This window comes from Mytilus galloprovincialis, chromosome 3, assembly GCF_965363235.1.
Source record: "Mytilus galloprovincialis chromosome 3, xbMytGall1.hap1.1, whole genome shotgun sequence".
Taxonomy (NCBI): Eukaryota; Metazoa; Mollusca; class Bivalvia; order Mytilida; family Mytilidae; genus Mytilus; species Mytilus galloprovincialis.
The window spans coordinates 34,413,155-34,433,635 of record NC_134840.1 but is presented as its reverse complement, the minus strand read 5'-3'; positions in this window follow the sequence as shown (position 1 = coordinate 34,433,635).

The window sequence follows — 20,481 nt, the reverse complement described above, 5'->3', positions numbered from 1 at the left end:
GCCATGGCGGCCATCTTGATTGGTTGGCCGGGTCACCGGACACAATTTTTAAACTAGATACCCCAATGATGATTGTGGCCAAGTTTGGTTTAATTTGGTCCAGTAGTTTCAGAGGAGAAGATTTTTGTAAAAGATAACTAAGATTTACGAAAAATGGTTAAAAATTGACTATAAAGGGCAATAACTCCTAAAGGGGTCAACAGACGATTTTGGTCATGTTGACTTATTTGTAGATCTTACTTAGCTGAACATTTTTGCTGTTTACAGTTTATCTCTATCTATAATAATATTCAAGATAATAATCAAAAACAGCAAAATTTCCTTAAAATTACCAATTCAGGGGCAGCAACCTATCAACGAGTTGTCCGATTCATCTCAAAATTTCAGGGCAGATAGATCTTGACCTGATAAACAATTTTACTACATGTCAGATTTGCTCTAAATGCTTCGGTTTTTGAGTGATAAGCCAAAAACTGCATTTTACCCCTATGTTCTATTTTTAGCCATGGCGGCCATCTTGGTTGGTTGGCCGGATCACCGGACACAATTTTTAAACTAGATACCCCAATGATGATTGTGGCCAAGTTTGGTTTAATTTGGTCCAGTAGTTTCAGAGGAGAAGATTTTTGTAAAAGATAATTAAGATTTACGAAAAATGGTTAAAAATTGACTATAAAGGTCAATAACTTCTAAAGGGGTCAACAGACCATTTTGGTCATGTTGACTTATTTGTAGATCTTACTTTGTTGAACATTTTGTTGTTCACAGTTTATCTCTATCTATAATAATATTCAAGATAATAACCAAAAACAGCAAAATTTTCTCAAAATTACCAATTCAGGGGCAGCAACCTATCAACGGGTTGTCCGATTCATCTGAAAATGTCAGGGCAGATAGATCTTGACCTGATAAACAATTTTACCCCATGTCAGATTTGCTCTAAATGCTTTGGTTTTTGAGTTATAAGCCAAAAACTGCATTTTACCCCTATGTTCTATTTTTAGCCATGGCGGCCATCTTGGTTGGTTGGGCGGGTCACCGGACACAATTTTTAAACTAGATACCCCAATGATGATTGTGGCCAAGTTTGGTTTAATTTGGTCCAGTAGTTTCAGAGGAGAAGATTTTTGTAAAAGTTAACGACGGACGACGACGACGGACGACGACGACGGACGACGACGACGGACGACGGACGCCAAGTGATGAGAAAAGCTCACTTGGCCCTTCGGGCCAGGTGAGCTAAAAACAGCAAAATTTCCATAAAATTACCAATTCAGGGGCAGCAACTCATCAACGGGTTGTCCGATTCATCTGAAAATTTCTGAGCAGATAGATCTTGACCTGATAAACAATTTTACCCCATGTCAGATTTGCTCTAAATGCTTTGATTTTTGAGTTATAAGCCAAAAACTGCATTTTACCCCTATGTCCTATATTTAGCTGTGGCAGCCATCTTGGTTGGATGGCCGGGTCACCGGACACATTTTTTAAACTACATACCCCAAAGATGATTGTGGCCAAGTTTAGATTAATTTAGCCCAGTAGTTTCAGAGGAGAAGATTTTTGTAAAAGATAACTAAGATTTACGAAAAATGGTTAAAAATTGACTATAAAGGGCAATAACTCCTTAAGGGGTCAACTGACCATTTCGGTCATGTTGACTTATTTGTAAAATTTACTTTGCTGAACATTATTGCTGTTTACAGTTTATCTCTATCTATAATAATATTCAAGATAATAACCAAAAACAGCAAAATTTCCATAAAATTACCAATTCAGGGGCAGCAACCCATCAACGGGTTGTCCGATTCATCTGAAAATTTCTGGGCAGATAGATCTTGACCTGATAAACAATTTTACCCCATGTCAGATTTGCTCTAAATGCTTTGGTTTTTGAGTTATAAGCCAAAAACTGCATTTTACCCCTATGTTCTATTTTTAGCCATGGCGGCCATCTTGGTTGGTTGGCGGGGTCACCGGACACATTTTTTAAACTAGATACCCCAATGATGATTGTGGCCAAGTTTGATTAAATTTGGCTTAGTAGTTTCAGAGGAGAAGATTTTTGTAAAAGTTAACGACGACGGACGCAGGACGACGACGGACGCAGGACGACGACGGACGCAGGACGACGACGGACGCAGGACGACGACGGACGCCGGACGCCGGACGCCGGACGCAAAGTGATGGGAAAAGCTCACTTGGCCCTTCGGGCCAGGTGAGCTAAAAATGGTTAAAAATTGACTATAAAGGGCAATAACTCCTAAAGTGGTCAACTGACCATTTTGGTCATGTTGACTTATTTGTAGATCTTACTTTGCTGAACATTACTGCTGTGTACAGTTTATCTCTATCTATAATAATATTCAAGATAATAACCAACTAGAGGCTCTAAAGAGCCTGTGTCGCTCACCTTGGTCTATGTGAATATTAAACAATGGGCACAGATGGATTCATGACAAAATTGTGTTTTGGTGATGGTGATGTGTTTGTAGATCTTACTTTACTAAACATTCTTGCTGCTTACAATTATCTCTATCTATAACAGTACTTTCTGTGGAAAATGTTATTGAAAATCTTCAAATTTTAAGAAAATTGTTAAAAATTGAATATGAAGGGCAATGACTCCTTAGGGGGTCAATTGACTATTTTGGTCATAGTGACTTATTTTTAGTCCTTACTTTGCTGTACATTATTGCTGTTTACAGTTTATCTCTATCTATAATAATATTCAAGATAACAAAAAAAACAGCAAAATTTCCTCAAAATTACCAATTCAGGGGCAGCAACCTAACAACCGATTATCCGATTCATCTGAAAATTCCAGGGCAGATAGATTGTGACCTGATCAACAATTTTACTTCCTGTCAGATTTGCTCTTAATGCTTTGGTTTTTGAGTTATAAGCCAAAAACTGCATTTTACCCCTATGTTCTATTTTTAGCCATGGCGGCCATCTTGGTTGGTTGACTAGGTCACCGGACACATTTTTTAAACTAGATACCCCAATAATAATTATGGCCAAGTTTGGTCAAATTTGGACCAGTAGTTTCAGAAAAGAAGATTTTTCTAAAAGATTACTAAGAATTACGAAAAATGGTTAAAAATTTACTATAAAGGGCAATAACTCCTAAAGTGGTCAACTGACCATTTTGGTAGAGTTGACTTATTTGTAGATCTTACTTTGCTGAACATTATTGCTGTTTACAGTTTATCTCTATCTATAATAATATTCAAGATAATAACCAAAAACAGCAAAATTTCCTTAAAATTATCAATTCAGGGGCAGCAACCCAACAACGGGTTGTCCGATTCATCTGAAAATTTCAGGGCAGATAGATCTTGACCTGATAAACAATTTTACCCATGTCAGATTTGCTCTAAATGCTTTGGTTTTTGAGTTATAAGCCAAAACTGCATTTTACCCCTATGTTCTATTTTTAGCCATGGTGGCCATCTTGGTTGGTTGGGCGGGGCACCGGACACATTTTTTAAACTAGATACCCCAATGATGATTGTGGCCAAGTTTGGTTTAATTTGGCCCAGTAGTTTCAGAGGAGAAGATTTTTGTAAAAGTTAACGACGACGGACGACGACGACAGACGACGGACGCAAAGTGATGGGAAAAGCTCACTTGGCCCTTCGGGCCAGGTGAGCTAAATAGGCAAAATTTCCTTAAAATTACCATTTCAGGGGCAGCAACCCAATAACGGAATGTCCGATTCATCTGAAAATTTAAGGACAGATAGATCTTGACCTGATGAACAATATTTCCATGTCAGATTTGCTCTAAATGCTTTGGTTTTTGGGTTATAAGCCAAAAACTGCATTTAACCCCTATGTTCTATTTTTAGCCATGGCAGCCATCTTGGTTGGTTGGGCGGGGCACCGGACACATTTTTTAAACTAGATACCCCAATGATGATTGTTGCCAAGTTTGGTTAAATTTGGCCCAGTAGTTTCAGAGGAGAAGATTTTTGTAAAAGTTAAAGCAAGACGACGACGACGGACGACGCCGGAAGCCGGACACCAAGTGATGAGAAAAGCTCACTTGGCCTTTCGGGCAGGTGAGCTACAGGGGTTAAAAAATCCACTAGCCCGACGCCCGGGACTACATCACTTAGGCCTCGGGCAACCAAAACTTGTAACCCAATATGCCCGACGGACTAGTAACAAAAAATTCTTGGCGTATCCAAAATAGAAAGTCGAAAATCCCCTGATCACTATATATATTCTATCTACAAAAAATGTTCTAAGCCAATCAGATTCGACTACGCCATCCGGGATTTCAGGAATTTGAACTGATTTTGTACAAGTTTTAAAATAGAACAAATAACCCGTACTTTCAATATCGATTTGTCAGTACAGGGGGTATTGTGGCATTGCTTATGCGTCAAGAGAAATATAATGTAACCTGATTGTACCTCTGAATAATTTATTGCAATATAAATGTGAATCCCTTTTGACAGCAGAAACCTGAATTTTGTCCGATATAAATTTGTAACATGTGCACATGTTATGGACGCCATTTTGTTTTTTGTTTACATACTGTGAAGAAGCCCCCAGAACCATGACTTAAACATTAACAGTCTTCAGAAAAATTAAACTTGATGCAATAATATCTCATCAATAATGATTATCTTCATTGATATTCAAATGAATTCAATTTTTAAAAAATTAAAATTTATAACAAATACAATTTCAGTTAAGAGACTGTGCTCAGTTTGTTATCTATTTATAGCCCACAATTAGCTTACCTGTGATAATTGTAAATATGGATATTACTGTACTTCATTTATAAAACAATTATAAAAGACACAAACTATGGATGGGGATATTTATTCACATAAATATTTGTTTTATTCTTATAAATAGAATTTTAAAACTGAAAACAAATATGAGCATTACATATAACCAGTTGATATTTCTTTTTAAACAAACGTGATGATCTACATATCTCATAAAAATTACTCCAATCCTTTTATATAACCATGCATAGCAGTGGTCAAGACTTGTACTTTCTCGGAACAGTATTTTCAATGAATATTCAATTATCGATTAATTGAATATATCTGATAATGGGATATTTTTTGCTGACATAAGTTTTGGGTATCCAATTTGCAATTATCTACTGTTCAACAGATAAAATTTGTAAAGTTTATAGAATTCATTGTATATTGCAGCAAACTCAGTTTTGTTGGACTAGTTGTTTTTTTCAACAGGACTAGTAATATCCTGCTACCAATTAGCCCTGGGCTAGTGAGCTACAACAAATTTTTTTAACCCCTGAGCTAATAAGCAAAATTTCCTTAAAATTACCGATTCAGGGGCAGCAACCCAATAACAGGTTGTTTGATTCATCTGAAAATTTCAGGGCAGATAGATCTTGACCTGATAAACAATTTTACCCGATGTCAGATTTGCTCTAAATGCTTTGGTTTTTGAGAAATAAGCCAAAAACTGCATTTTACCCCTATGTTCTTTTTTTAGCTGTGGCGGTCATCTTGATTTGATTGCCGGTGTCATATGGTATTTTGAACCCCCTAAAAAGTGAACCCGGGGTCAAAATACCATGCGGTAAAATGACCCCGGGGTCATTATACCGCATGGTATTTTGACCCCGGGGTCATTTTTCACATATGGTATTTTGAACCCCCCTGCGGTATATTGAACCCCCCTGTTTTTGATAAATAGTATTGCAGATAATCTAATTTACAATTTATTGGCTATCATTTTTTTTGATTTGTGCTTTTAAGTAGGGGGTTCAATATACCGCAGGGGGGTCAAAATACCATGGCTAAGTAAAATTTTCAAAATATCTTTTCCAGTATATTAAATACATACAAACTACTCATTGGAGTATTATAACTATGTTAAGTAGTAAGAATAGCTTGAACTTTTGAAATTCAAGGTCTATAGTAGGGGGTTCAATATACCGCAAGGGGGTCAAAATACCATGGCTAAGTAAAATTTTCAAAACATATTTCCAGTATATTAAATACATACAAACTACTTATTGGAGTATTATAACTATGTTAAGGAGTTAGAATAGCTTGAATTTTTGAAATTTAAGGTCTATAGTAGGGGGTTCAATATACCGCAGGGGGGTCAAAATCCCATGGCCAAGTAAAATTTTCAAAATATCTTTTCCAGTATATTAAATACATACAAACTACTTATTGGAGTATTATAACTGTGTTAAGGAGTTAGAATAGCTTGAATTTTTGAAATTCAAGGTCTATAGTAGGGGGTTCAATATACCGCAGGGGGGTCAAAATACCATGGCTAAGTAAAATTTTCAAAATATCTTTTCCAGTATATTAAATACATACAAACTACTTATTGGAGTATTATAACTATGTTAAGGAGTTGAAATAGCTTGAACTTTTGAATATTAGGTCTATAGTAGGGGGTTCAATATACCGCAGGGGGGTCAAAATACCATGGCTAAGTAAAATTTTCAAAATATCTTTTCCAGTATATTAAATACATACAAACTACTCATTGGAGTATTATAACTATGTTAAGGAGTTAGAATAGCTTGAATTTTTGAAATTCAAGGTCTATAGTAGGGGGTTCAATATACCGCAGGGGGGTCAAAATACCATGGCTAAGTAACATTTTCAAAATATCTTTTCCAGTATATTAAATACATACAAACTACTTATTGGAGTATTATAACTGTGTTAAGGAGTTAGAATAGCTTGAATTTTTAAAATTCAAGGTCTATAGTAGGGGGTTCAATATACCGCAGAGGGGTCAAAATACCATGGCTAAGTAAAATTTTCAAAATATCTTTTCCAGTATATTAAATACATACAAACTACTCATTGGAGTATTATAACTATGTTGAGGAGTACGAATAGCTTGAATTTTTGAAATTCAAGGTCTATAGTCATGATAGTAGGGGGTTCAATATACCGCAGAGGGATCAAAATACCATGGCTAAGTAAAATTTTCAAAATATCTTTTCCAGTATATACAATACATACAAACTACTTATTGGAGTATTATAACTATGTTAAAGAGTTAGAATAGCTTGAATTTTTGAAATTTAAGGTCTATAGTAGGGGGTTCAATATACCGCAGGGGGGTCAAAATACCATGGCTAAGTAAAATTTTCAAAATATCTTTTCCAGTATATTAAATACATACAAACTACTTATTGGAGTATTATAACTATGTTAAGGAGTTGAAATAGCTTGAACTTTTGAAATTTAAGGTCTATAGTAGGGGGTTCAATATACCGCAGGGGGGGTCAAAATACCATGGCTAAGTAAAGTTTTCAAAATATCTTTTCCAGTATATTAAATACATACAAACTACTCATTGGAGTATTAAAACTATGTTGAGGAGTTAGAATAGCTTGAACTTTTGAAATTCAAGGTCTATAGTAGGGGGTTCAATATACCGCAGGGGGGTCAAAATACCATGGCTAAGTAAAATTTTCAAAATATCTTTTCCAGTATATTAAATACATACAAACTACTTATTGGAGTATTATAACTATGTTAAGGAGTTAGAATAGCTTGAATTTTTGAAATTCAAGGTCTATAGTAGGGGGTTCAATATACTGCAGGGGGGTCAAAATACCATGGCCAAGTAAAATTTTCAAAATATCTTTTCCAGTATATTAAATACATACAAACTACTTATTGGAGTATTATAGGAGTTAGAATAGCTTGAACTTTTGAAATTTAAGGTCTATAGTAGAGGGTTCAATATACCGCAGGGGGGTCAAAATACCATGGCTAAGTAAAATTTTCAAAATATCTTTTCCAGTATATTAAATACATACAAACTACTTATTGGAGTATTATAACTATGTTAAGGAGTTAGAATAGCTTGAACTTTTGAAATTCAAGGCCTATAGTAGGGGGTTCAATATACCGCAGGGGGGTCAAAATACCATGGCTAAGTAAAATTTTCAAAATATCTTTTCCAGTATATTAAATACATACAAACTACTTATTGGAGTATTATAACTATGTTAAGGAGTTGAAATAGCTTGAACTTTTGAAATTTAAGGTCTATAGTAGGGGGTTCAATATACCGCAGGGGGGGTCAAAATACCATGGCTAAGTAAAGTTTTCAAAATATCTTTTCCAGTATATTAAATACATACAAACTACTCATTGGAGTTTTAAAACTATGTTGAGGAGTTAGAATAGCTTGAACTTTTGAAATTCAAGGTCTATAGTAGGGGGTTCAATATACCGCAGGGGGGTCAAAATACCATGGCTAAGTAAAATTTTCAAAATATCTTTTCCAGTATATTAAATACATACAAACTACTTATTGGAGTATTATAACTATGTTAAGGAGTTAGAATAGCTTGAATTTTTGAAATTTAAGGTCTATAGTAGGGGGTTCAATATACCGCAGGGGGGTCAAAATACCATGGCCAAGTAAAATTTTCAAAATATCTTTTCCAGTATATTAAATACATACAAACTACTTATTGGAGTATTATAACTGTGTTAAGGAGTTAGAATAGCTTGAATTTTTGAAATTCAAGGTCTATAGTAGGGGGTTCAATATACCGCAGGGGGGTCAAAATACCATGGCTAAGTAAAATTTTCAAAATATCTTTTCCAGTATATTAAATACATACAAACTACTTATTGGAGTATTATAACTATGTTAAGGAGTTGAAATAGCTTGAACTTTTGAATATTAGGTCTTTAGTAGGGGGTTCAATATACCGCAGGGGGGTCAAAATACCATGGCTAAGTAAAATTTTCAAAATATCTTTTCCAGTATATTAAATACATACAAACTACTCATTGGAGTATTATAACTATGTTAAGGAGTTAGAATAGCTTGAATTTTTGAAATTCAAGGTCTATAGTAGGGGGTTCAATATACCGCAGGGGGGTCAAAATACCATGGCTAAGTAACATTTTCAAAATATCTTTTCCAGTATATTAAATACATACAAACTACTTATTGGAGTATTATAACTGTGTTAAGGAGTTAGAATAGCTTGAATTTTTGAAATTCAAGGTCTATAGTAGGGGGTTCAATATACCGCAGGGGGGTCAAAATACCATGGCTAAGTAAAATTTTCAAAATATCTTTTCCAGTATATTAAATACATACAAACTACTCATTGGAGTATTATAACTATGTTGAGGAGTACGAATAGCTTGAATTTTTGAAATTCAAGGTCTATAGTCATGATAGTAGGGGGTTCAATATACCGCAGGGGGGTCAAAATACCATGGCTAAGTAAAATTTTCAAAATATCTTTTCCAGTATATACAATACATACAAACTACTTATTGGAGTATTATAACTATGTTAAGGAGTTAGAATAGCTTGAATTTTTGAAATTTAAGGTCTATAGTAGGGGGTTCAATATACCGCAGGGGGGTCAAAATACCATGGCTAAGTAAAATTTTCAAAATATCTTTTCCAGTATATTAAATACATACAAACTACTTATTGGAGTATTATAACTATGTTAAGGAGTTGAAATAGCTTGAACTTTTGAAATTTAAGGTCTATAGTAGGGGGTTCAATATACCGCAGGGGGGGTCAAAATACCATGGCTAAGTAAAGTTTTCAAAATATCTTTTCCAGTATATTAAATACATACAAACTACTCATTGGAGTATTATAACTATGTTAAGGAGTTGAAATAGCTTGAACTTTTGAAATTTAAGGTCTATAGTAGGGGGTTCAATATACTGCAGGGGGGGTCAAAATACCATGGCTAAGTAAAGTTTTCAAAATATCTTTTCCAGTATATTAAATACATACAAACTACTTATTGGAGTATTATAACTATGTTAAGGAGTTAGAATAGCTTGAATTTTTGAAATTCAAGGTCTATAGTAGGGGGTTCAATATACTGCAGGGGGGTCAAAATACCATGGCCAAGTAAAATTTTCAAAATATCTTTTCCAGTATATTAAATACATACAAACTACTTATTGGAGTATTATAACTATGTTAAGGAGTTAGAATAGCTTGAACTTTTGAAATTTAAGGTCTATAGTAGAGGGTTCAATATACCGCAGGGGGGTCAAAATACCATGGCTAAGTAAAATTTTCAAAATATCTTTTCCAGTATATTAAATACATACAAACTACTTATTGGAGTATTATAACTATGTTAAGGAGTTAGAATAGCTTGAACTTTTGAAATTCAAGGTCTATAGTAGGGGGTTCAATATACCGCAGGGGGGTCAAAATACCATGGCTAAGTAAAATTTTCAAAATATCTTTTCCAGTATATTAAATACATACAAACTACTTATTGGAGTATTATAACTATGTTAAGGAGTTGAAATAGCTTGAACTTTTGAAATTTAAGGTCTATAGTAGGGGGTTCAATATACCGCAGGGGGGGTCAAAATACCATGGCTAAGTAAAGTTTTCAAAATATCTTTTCCAGTATATTAAATACATACAAACTACTCATTGGAGTATTAAAACTATGTTGAGGAGTTAGAATAGCTTGAACTTTTGAAATTCAAGGTCTATAGTAGGGGGTTCAATATACCGCAGGGGGGTCAAAATACCATGGCTAAGTAAAATTTTCAAAATATCTTTTCCAGTATATTAAATACATACAAACTACTTATTGGAGTATTATAACTATGTTAAGGAGTTAGAATAGCTTGAATTTTTGAAATTCAAGGTCTATAGTAGGGGGTTCAATATACTGCAGGGGGGTCAAAATACCATGGCCAAGTAAAATTTTCAAAATATCTTTTCCAGTATATTAAATACATACAAACTACTTATTGGAGTATTATAACTATGTTAAGGAGTTAGAATAGCTTGAACTTTTGAAATTTAAGGTCTATAGTAGAGGGTTCAATATACCGCAGGGGGGTCAAAATACCATGGCTAAGTAAAATTTTCAAAATATCTTTTCCAGTATATTAAATACATACAAACTACTTATTGGAGTATTATAACTATGTTAAGGAGTTAGAATAGCTTGAATTTTTGAAATTCAAGGTCTATAGTAGGGGGTTCAATATACTGCAGGGGGGTCAAAATACCATGGCCAAGTAAAATTTTCAAAATATCTTTTCCAGTATATTAAATACATACAAACTACTTATTGGAGTATTATAACTATGTTAAGGAGTTAGAATAGCTTGAACTTTTGAAATTTAAGGTCTATAGTAGAGGGTTCAATATACCGCAGGGGGGTCAAAATACCATGGCTAAGTAAAATTTTTAAAATATCTTTTCCAGTATATTAAATACATACAAACTACTTATTGGAGTATTATAACTATGTTAAGGAGTTAGAATAGCTTGAACTTTTGAAATTCAAGGTCTATAGTAGGGGGTTCAATATACCGCAGGGGGGTCAAAATACCATGGCTAAGTAAAATTTTCAAAATATATTTCCAGTATATTAAATACATACAAACTACTTATTGGAGTATTATAACTATGTTAAGGAGTTAGAATAGCTTGAATTTTTGAAATTTAAGGTCTATAGTAGGGGGTTCAATATACCGCAGGGGGGTCAAAATACCATGGCTAAGTAAAATTTTCAAAATATCTTTTCCAGTATATTAAATACATACAAACTACTTATTGGAGTATTATAACTATGTTAAGGAGTTGAAATAGCTTGAACTTTTGAAATTTAAGGTCTATAGTAGGGGGTTCAATATACCGCAGGGGGGGTCAAAATACCATGGCTAAGTAAAGTTTTCAAAATATCTTTTCCAGTATATTAAATACATACAAACTACTCATTGGAGTTTTAAAACTATGTTGAGGAGTTAGAATAGCTTGAACTTTTGAAATTCAAGGTCTATAGTAGGGGGTTCAATATACCGCAGGGGGGTCAAAATACCATGGCTAAGTAAAATTTTCAAAATATCTTTTCCAGTATATTAAATACATACAAACTACTTATTGGAGTATTATAACTATGTTAAGGAGTTAGAATAGCTTGAATTTTTGAAATTTAAGGTCTATAGTAGGGGGTTCAATATACCGCAGGGGGGTCAAAATACCATGGCCAAGTAAAATTTTCAAAATATCTTTTCCAGTATATTAAATACATACAAACTACTTATTGGAGTATTATAACTGTGTTAAGGAGTTAGAATAGCTTGAATTTTTGAAATTCAAGGTCTATAGTAGGGGGTTCAATATACCGCAGGGGGGTCAAAATACCATGGCTAAGTAAAATTTTCAAAATATCTTTTCCAGTATATTAAATACATACAAACTACTTATTGGAGTATTATAACTATGTTAAGGAGTTGAAATAGCTTGAACTTTTGAATATTAGGTCTATAGTAGGGGGTTCAATATACCGCAGGGGGGTCAAAATACCATGGCTAAGTAAAATTTTCAAAATATCTTTTCCAGTATATTAAATACATACAAACTACTCATTGGAGTATTATAACTATGTTAAGGAGTTAGAATAGCTTGAATTTTTGAAATTCAAGGTCTATAGTAGGGGGTTCAATATACCGCAGGGGGGTCAAAATACCATGGCTAAGTAACATTTTCAAAATATCTTTTCCAGTATATTAAATACATACAAACTACTTATTGGAGTATTATAACTGTGTTAAGGAGTTAGAATAGCTTGAATTTTTGAAATTCAAGGTCTATAGTAGGGGGTTCAATATACCGCAGGGGGGTCAAAATACCATGGCTAAGTAAAATTTTCAAAATATCTTTTCCAGTATATTAAATACATACAAACTACTCATTGGAGTATTATAACTATGTTGAGGAGTACGAATAGCTTGAATTTTTGAAATTCAAGGTCTATAGTCATGATAGTAGGGGGTTCAATATACCGCAGGGGGGTCAAAATACCATGGCTAAGTAAAATTTTCAAAATATCTTTTCCAGTATATACAATACATACAAACTACTTATTGGAGTATTATAACTATGTTAAGGAGTTAGAATAGCTTGAATTTTTGAAATTTAAGGTCTATAGTAGGGGGTTCAATATACCGCAGGGGGGTCAAAATACCATGGCTAAGTAAAATTTTCAAAATATCTTTTCCAGTATATTAAATACATACAAACTACTTATTGGAGTATTATAACTATGTTAAGGAGTTGAAATAGCTTGAACTTTTGAAATTTAAGGTCTATAGTAGGGGGTTCAATATACCGCAGGGGGGGTCAAAATACCATGGCTAAGTAAAGTTTTCAAAATATCTTTTCCAGTATATTAAATACATACAAACTACTCATTGGAGTATTAAAACTATGTTGAGGAGTTAGAATAGCTTGAACTTTTGAAATTCAAGGTCTATAGTAGGGGGTTCAATATACCGCAGTGGGGTCAAAATACCATGGCTAAGTAAAATTTTCAAAATATCTTTTCCAGTATATTAAATACATACAAACTACTTATTGGAGTATTATAACTATGTTAAGGAGTTAGAATAGCTTGAATTTTTGAAATTCAAGGTCTATAGTAGGGGGTTCAATATACTGCAGGGGGGTCAAAATACCATGGCCAAATAAAATTTTCAAAATATCTTTTCCAGTATATTAAATACATACAAACTACTTATTGGATTATTATAACTATGTTAAGGAGTTAGAATAGCTTGAACTTTTGAAATTCAAGGTCTATAGTAGAGGGTTCAATATACCGCAGGGGGGTCAAAATACCATGGCTAAGTAAAATTTTCAAAATATCTTTTCCAGTATATTAAATACATACAAACTACTTATTGGAGTATTATAACTATGTTAAGGAGTTAGAATAGCTTCAACTTTTGAAATTCAAGGTCTATAGTAGGGGGTTCAATATACCGCAGGGGGGTCAAAATACCATGGCTAAGTAAAATTTTCAAAATATATTTCCAGTATATTAAATACATACAAACTACTTATTGGAGTATTATAACTATGTTGAGGAGTAAGAATAGCTTGAATTTTTGAAATTTAAGGTCTCTAGTAGGGGGTTCAATATACCGCAGGGGGGTCAAAATACCATGGCTAAGTAAAATTTTCAAAATATCTTTTCCAGTATATACAATACATACAAACTACTTATTGGAGTATTATAACTATGTTAAGGAGTTAGAATAGCTTGAATTTTTGAAATTCAAGGTCTATAGTAGGGGGTTCATTATACTGCAGGGGGGTCAAAATACCATGGCCAAGTAAAATTTTCAAAATATCTTTTCCAGTATATTAAATACATACAAACTACTTATTGGAGTATTATAACTATGTTAAGGAGTTAGAATAGCTTGAATTTTTGAAATTTAAGGTCTATAGTAGGGGGTTCAATATACCGCAGGGGGGTCAAAATACCATGGCTAAGTAAAATTTTCAAAATATCTTTTCCAGTATATTAAATACATACAAACTACTCATTGGAGTTTTAAAACTATGTTGAGGAGTTAGAATAGCTTGAACTTTTGAAATTCAAGGTCTATAGTAGGGGGTTCAATATACCGCAGGGGGGGTCAAAATACCATGGCTAAGTAAAATTTTCAAAATATCTTTTCCAGTATATTAAATACATACAAACTACTTATTGGAGTATTATAACTATGTTAAGGAGTTAGAATAGCTTGAATTTTTGAAATTCAAGGTCTATAGTAGGGGGTTCAATATACTGCAGGGGGGTCAAAATACCATGGCCAAGTAAAATTTTCAAAATATCTTTTCCAGTATATTAAATACATACAAACTACTTATTGGAGTATTATAACTATATTAAGGAGTTAGAATAGCTTGAACTTTTGAAATTTAAGGTCTATAGTAGAGGGTTCAATATACCGCAGGGGGGTCAAAATACCATGGCTAAGTAAAATTTTCAAAATATCTTTTCCAGTATATTAAATACATACAAACTACTTATTGGAGTATTATAACTATGTTAAGGAGTTAGAATAGCTTGAACTTTTGAAATTCAAGGTCTATAGTAGGGGGTTCAATATACCGCAGCGGGGTCAAAATACCATGGCTAAGTAAAATTTTCAAAATATATTTCCAGTATATTAAATACATACAAACTACTTATTGGAGTATTATAACTATGTTAAGGAGTTAGAATAGCTTGAATTTTTGAAATTTAAGGTCTATAGTAGGGGGTTCAATATACCGCAGGGGGGTCAAAATACCATGGCTAAATAAAATTTTCAAAATATCTTTTCCAGTATATTAAATACATACAAACTACTTATTGGAGTATTATAACTGTGTTAAGGAGTTAGAATAGCTTGAATTTTTGAAATTCAAGGTCTATAGTAGGGGGTTCAATATACCGCAGGGGGGTCAAAATACCATGGCTAAGTAAAATTTTCAAAATATCTTTTCCAGTATATTAAATACATACAAACTACTTATTGGAGTATTATAACTATGTTAAGGAGTTGAAATAGCTTGAACTTTTGAATATTAGGTCTATAGTAGGGGGTTCAATATACCGCAGGGGGGTCAAAATACCATGGCTAAGTAAAATTTTCAAAATATCTTTTCCAGTATATTAAATACATACAAACTACTCATTGGAGTATTATAACTATGTTAAGGAGTTAGAATAGCTTGAATTTTTGAAATTCAAGGTCTATAGTAGGGGGTTCAATATACCGCAGGGGGGTCAAAATACCATGGCTAAGTAACATTTTCAAAATATCTTTTCCAGTATATTAAATACATACAAACTACTTATTGGAGTATTATAACTGTGTTAAGGAGTTAGAATAGCTTGAATTTTTGAAATTCAAGGTCTATAGTAGGGGGTTCAATATACCGCAGGGGGGTCAAAATACCATGGCTAAGTAAAATTTTCAAAATATCTTTTCCAGTATATTAAATACATACAAACTACTCATTGGAGTATTATAACTATGTTGAGGAGTACGAATAGCTTGAATTTTTGAAATTCAAGGTCTATAGTCATGATAGTAGGGGTTCAATATACCGCAGAGGGGTCAAAATACCATGGCTAAGTAAAATTTTCAAAATATCTTTTCCAGTATATACAATACATACAAACTACTTATTGGAGTATTATAACTATGTTAAGGAGTTAGAATAGCTTGAATTTTTGAAATTTAAGGTCTATAGTAGGGGGTTCAATATACCGCAGGGGGGTCAAAATACCATGGCTAAGTAAAATTTTCAAAATATCTTTTCCAGTATATTAAATACATACAAACTACTTATTGGAGTATTATAACTATGTTAAGGAGTTGAAATAGCTTGAACTTTTGAAATTTAAGGTCTATAGTAGGGGGTTCAATATACCGCAGGGGGGGTCAAAATACCATGGCTAAGTAAAGTTTTCAAAATATCTTTTCCAGTATATTAAATACATACAAACTACTCATTGGAGTATTAAAACTATGTTGAGGAGTTAGAATAGCTTGAACTTTTGAAATTCAAGGTCTATAGTAGGGGGTTCAATATACCGCAGGGGGGTCAAAATACCATGGCTAAGTAAAATTTTCAAAATATCTTTTCCAGTATATTAAATACATACAAACTACTTATTGGAGTATTATAACTATGTTAAGGAGTTAGAATAGCTTGAATTTTTGAAATTCAAGGTCTATAGTAGGGGGTTCAATATACTGCAGGGGGGTCAAAATACCATGGCCAAGTAAAATTTTCAAAATATCTTTTCCAGTATATTAAATACATACAAACTACTTATTGGAGTATTATAACTATGTTAAGGAGTTAGAATAGCTTGAACTTTTGAAATTTAAGGTCTATAGTAGAGGGTTCAATATACCGCAGGGGGGTCAAAATACCATGGCTAAGTAAAATTTTCAAAATATCTTTTCCAATATATTAAATACATACAAACTACTTATTGGAGTATTATAACTATGTTAAGGAGTTAGAATAGCTTGAACTTTTGAAATTCAAGGTCTATAGTAGGGGGTTCAATATACCGCAGGGGGGTCAAAATACCATGGCTAAGTAAAATTTTCAAAATATATTTCCAGTATATTAAATACATACAAACTACTTATTGGAGTATTATAACTATGTTGAGGAGTAAGAATAGCTTGAATTTTTGAAATTTAAGGTCTCTAGTAGGGGGTTCAATATACTGCAGGGGGGTCAAAATACCATGGCTAAGTAAAATTTTCAAAATATATTTTCCAGTATATACAATACATACAAACTACTTATTGGAGTATTATAACTATGTTAAGGAGTTAGAATAGCTTGAATTTTTGAAATTCAAGGTCTATAGTAGGGGGTTCATTATACTGCAGGGGGGTCAAAATACCATGGCCAAGTAAAATTTTCAAAATATCTTTTCCAGTATATTAAATACATACAAACTACTTATTGGAGTATTATAACTATGTTAAGGAGTTAGAATAGCTTGAATTTTTGAAATTTAAGGTCTATAGTAGGGGGTTCAATATACCGCAGGGGGGTCAAAATACCATGGCTAAGTAAAATTTTCAAAATATCTTTTCCAGTATATTAAATACATACAAACTACTTATTGGAGTATTATAACTATGTTAAGGAGTTGAAATAGCTTGAACTTTTGAAATTTAAGGTCTATAGTAGGGGGTTCAATATACCGCAGGGGGGGTCAAAATACCATGGCTAAGTAAAGTTTTCAAAATATCTTTTCCAGTATATTAAATACATACAAACTACTCATTGGAGTTTTAAAACTATGTTGAGGAGTTAGAATAGCTTGAACTTTTGAAATTCAAGGTCTATAGTAGGGGGTTCAATATACCGCAGGGGGGTCAAAATACCATGGCTAAGTAAAATTTTCAAAATATCTTTTCCAGTATATTAAATACATACAAACTACTTATTGGAGTATTATAACTATGTTAAGGAGTTAGAATAGCTTGAATTTTTGAAATTCAAGGTCTATAGTAGGGGGTTCAATATACTGCAGGGGGGTCAAAATACCATGGCCAAGTAAAATTTTCAAAATATCTTTTCCAGTATATTAAATACATACAAACTACTTATTGGAGTATTATAACTATGTTAAGGAGTTAGAATAGCTTGAACTTTTGAAATTTAAGGTCTATAGTAGAGGGTTCAATATACCGCAGGGGGGTCAAAATACCATGGCTAAGTAAAATTTTCAAAATATCTTTTCCAGTATATTAAATACATACAAACTACTTATTGGAGTATTATAACTATGTTAAGGAGTTAGAATAGCTTGAACTTTTGAAATTCAAGGTCTATAGTAGGGGGTTCAATATACCGCAGGGGGGTCAAAATACCATGGCTAAGTAAAATTTTCAAAATATATTTCCAGTATATTAAATACATACAAACTACTTATTGGAGTTTTATAACTATGTTAAGGAGTTAGAATAGCTTGAATTTTTGAAATTTAAGGTCTATAGTAGGGGGTTCAATATACCGCAGGGGGGTCAAAATACCATGGCTAAGTAAAATTTTCAAAATATCTTTTCCAGTATATTAAATACATACAAACTACTTATTGGAGTATTATAACTATGTTAAGGAGTTGAAATAGCTTGAACTTTTGAAATTTAAGGTCTATAGTAGGGGGTTCAATATACCGCAGGGGGGGTCAAAATACCATGGCTAAGTAAAGTTTTCAAAATATCTTTTCCAGTATATTAAATACATACAAACTACTCATTGGAGTTTTAAAACTATGTTGAGGAGTTAGAATAGCTTGAACTTTTGAAATTCAAGGTCTATAGTAGGGGGTTCAATATACCGCAGGGGGGTCAAAATACCATGGCTAAGTAAAATTTTCAAAATATCTTTTCCAGTATATTAAATACATACAAACTACTTATTGGAGTATTATAACTATGTTAAGGAGTTAGAATAGCTTGAATTTTTGAAATTCAAGGTCTATAGTAGGGGGTTCAATATACTGCAGGGGGGTCAAAATACCATGGCCAAGTAAAATTTTCAAAATATCTTTTCCAGTATATTAAATACATACAAACTACTTATTGGAGTATTATAACTATGTTAAGGAGTTAGAATAGCTTGAACTTTTGAAATTTAAGGTCTATAGTAGAGGGTTCAATATACCGCAGGGGGGTCAAAATACCATGGCTAAGTAAAATTTTCAAAATATCTTTTCCAGTATATTAAATACATACAAACTACTTATTGGAGTATTATAACTATGTTAAGGAGTTAGAATAGCTTGAACTTTTGAAATTCAAGGTCTATAGTAGGGGGTTCAATATACCGCAGGGGGGTCAAAATACCATGGCTAAGTAAAATTTTCAAAATATCTTTTCCAGTATATTAAATACATACAAACTACTCATTGGAGTATTATAACTATGTTAAGGAGTTAGAATAGCTTGAACTTTTGAAATTCAAGGTCTATAGTAAGGCGTTCAATATACCCCTTCTATACCTTGAATTGCAAAAATTCAAGCCTTCTTACTCCTTAATATAGTAATAAACTCCAATAAGTAGTTTGTATGTACTAAACATGCTAGAAAAGATATTTTGAAAAATTTACTTTGCCATGGTATTTTGACTCTCCTGCGGTATATGGAACCCTTACTATAGACCTTTACTTCAAAAAATTCTGGCAATTCTAACTCTTTTATGTTGTATGAATACACCAATAAGTAGTTTGAATGTATCAAACTTGTTGGAAAAGTTGTTTTGAAAATTTTGCCATGGTATTTTGACCCCCCCTGTGGTATATTGAACCCCCTACTCTAGGCCTTTAATTTCAGAAATTCTGGCAATTCTAACTCTTTTATGTAGTTAGAATACAAATATAAGTAGTTTGTATTTATTAAACTTGCTGGAAAAAATATTTTGAAAATTTTACTTTGCCATGGTATTTTGACCCCCCTGTGGTATATTGAACCCCCTTCTCTAGGCCTTTAATTTCAGAAATTCTTGCAATTCTAACTCTTTTATGTAGTTAGAATACACCAATAAGTAGTTTGTATGTATCAAACTTGCTGGAAAAGTTATTTTGAAAATTTTACTTTGCCATGGTATTTTGACCCACCTGCGGTATATTGAACCCCTACTCTAGGCCTTTAATTTTAGAAATTCTGGCAATTCAAACTCTTTTATGTAGTTAGAATACACAAATATGTAGTTTGTACGTATTTAACTTGCTGGAAAAGATATTTTGAAAATTTTACTTTTCCATGATATTTTGACCCCCCTGTGGTATATTGAACCCCCTACTCTAGACCTTTAATTTCCAAAAATCTGGCAATTCTAACTCTTTTATGTAGTTAGAATACACAAATAAGTAGTTTTTATGTATCAAACTTGCTGGAAAAGTTATTTTGAAAATTTTTCTTTGCCATGGTATTTTGACCCCCCTGCGGTATATTGAACCCCTACTCTAGGCCTTTAATTTTAGAAATTCTGGCAATTCGAACTGTTTTATGTAGTTAGAATACACCAATAAGTAGTTTGTATGTATTTAACTTGCTGGAAAAGATATTTTGAAAATTTTACTTTGCCATGGTATTTTGACTCCCCTGCGGTATATTGAACCCCCTTCTCTAGACCTTTAATTCTA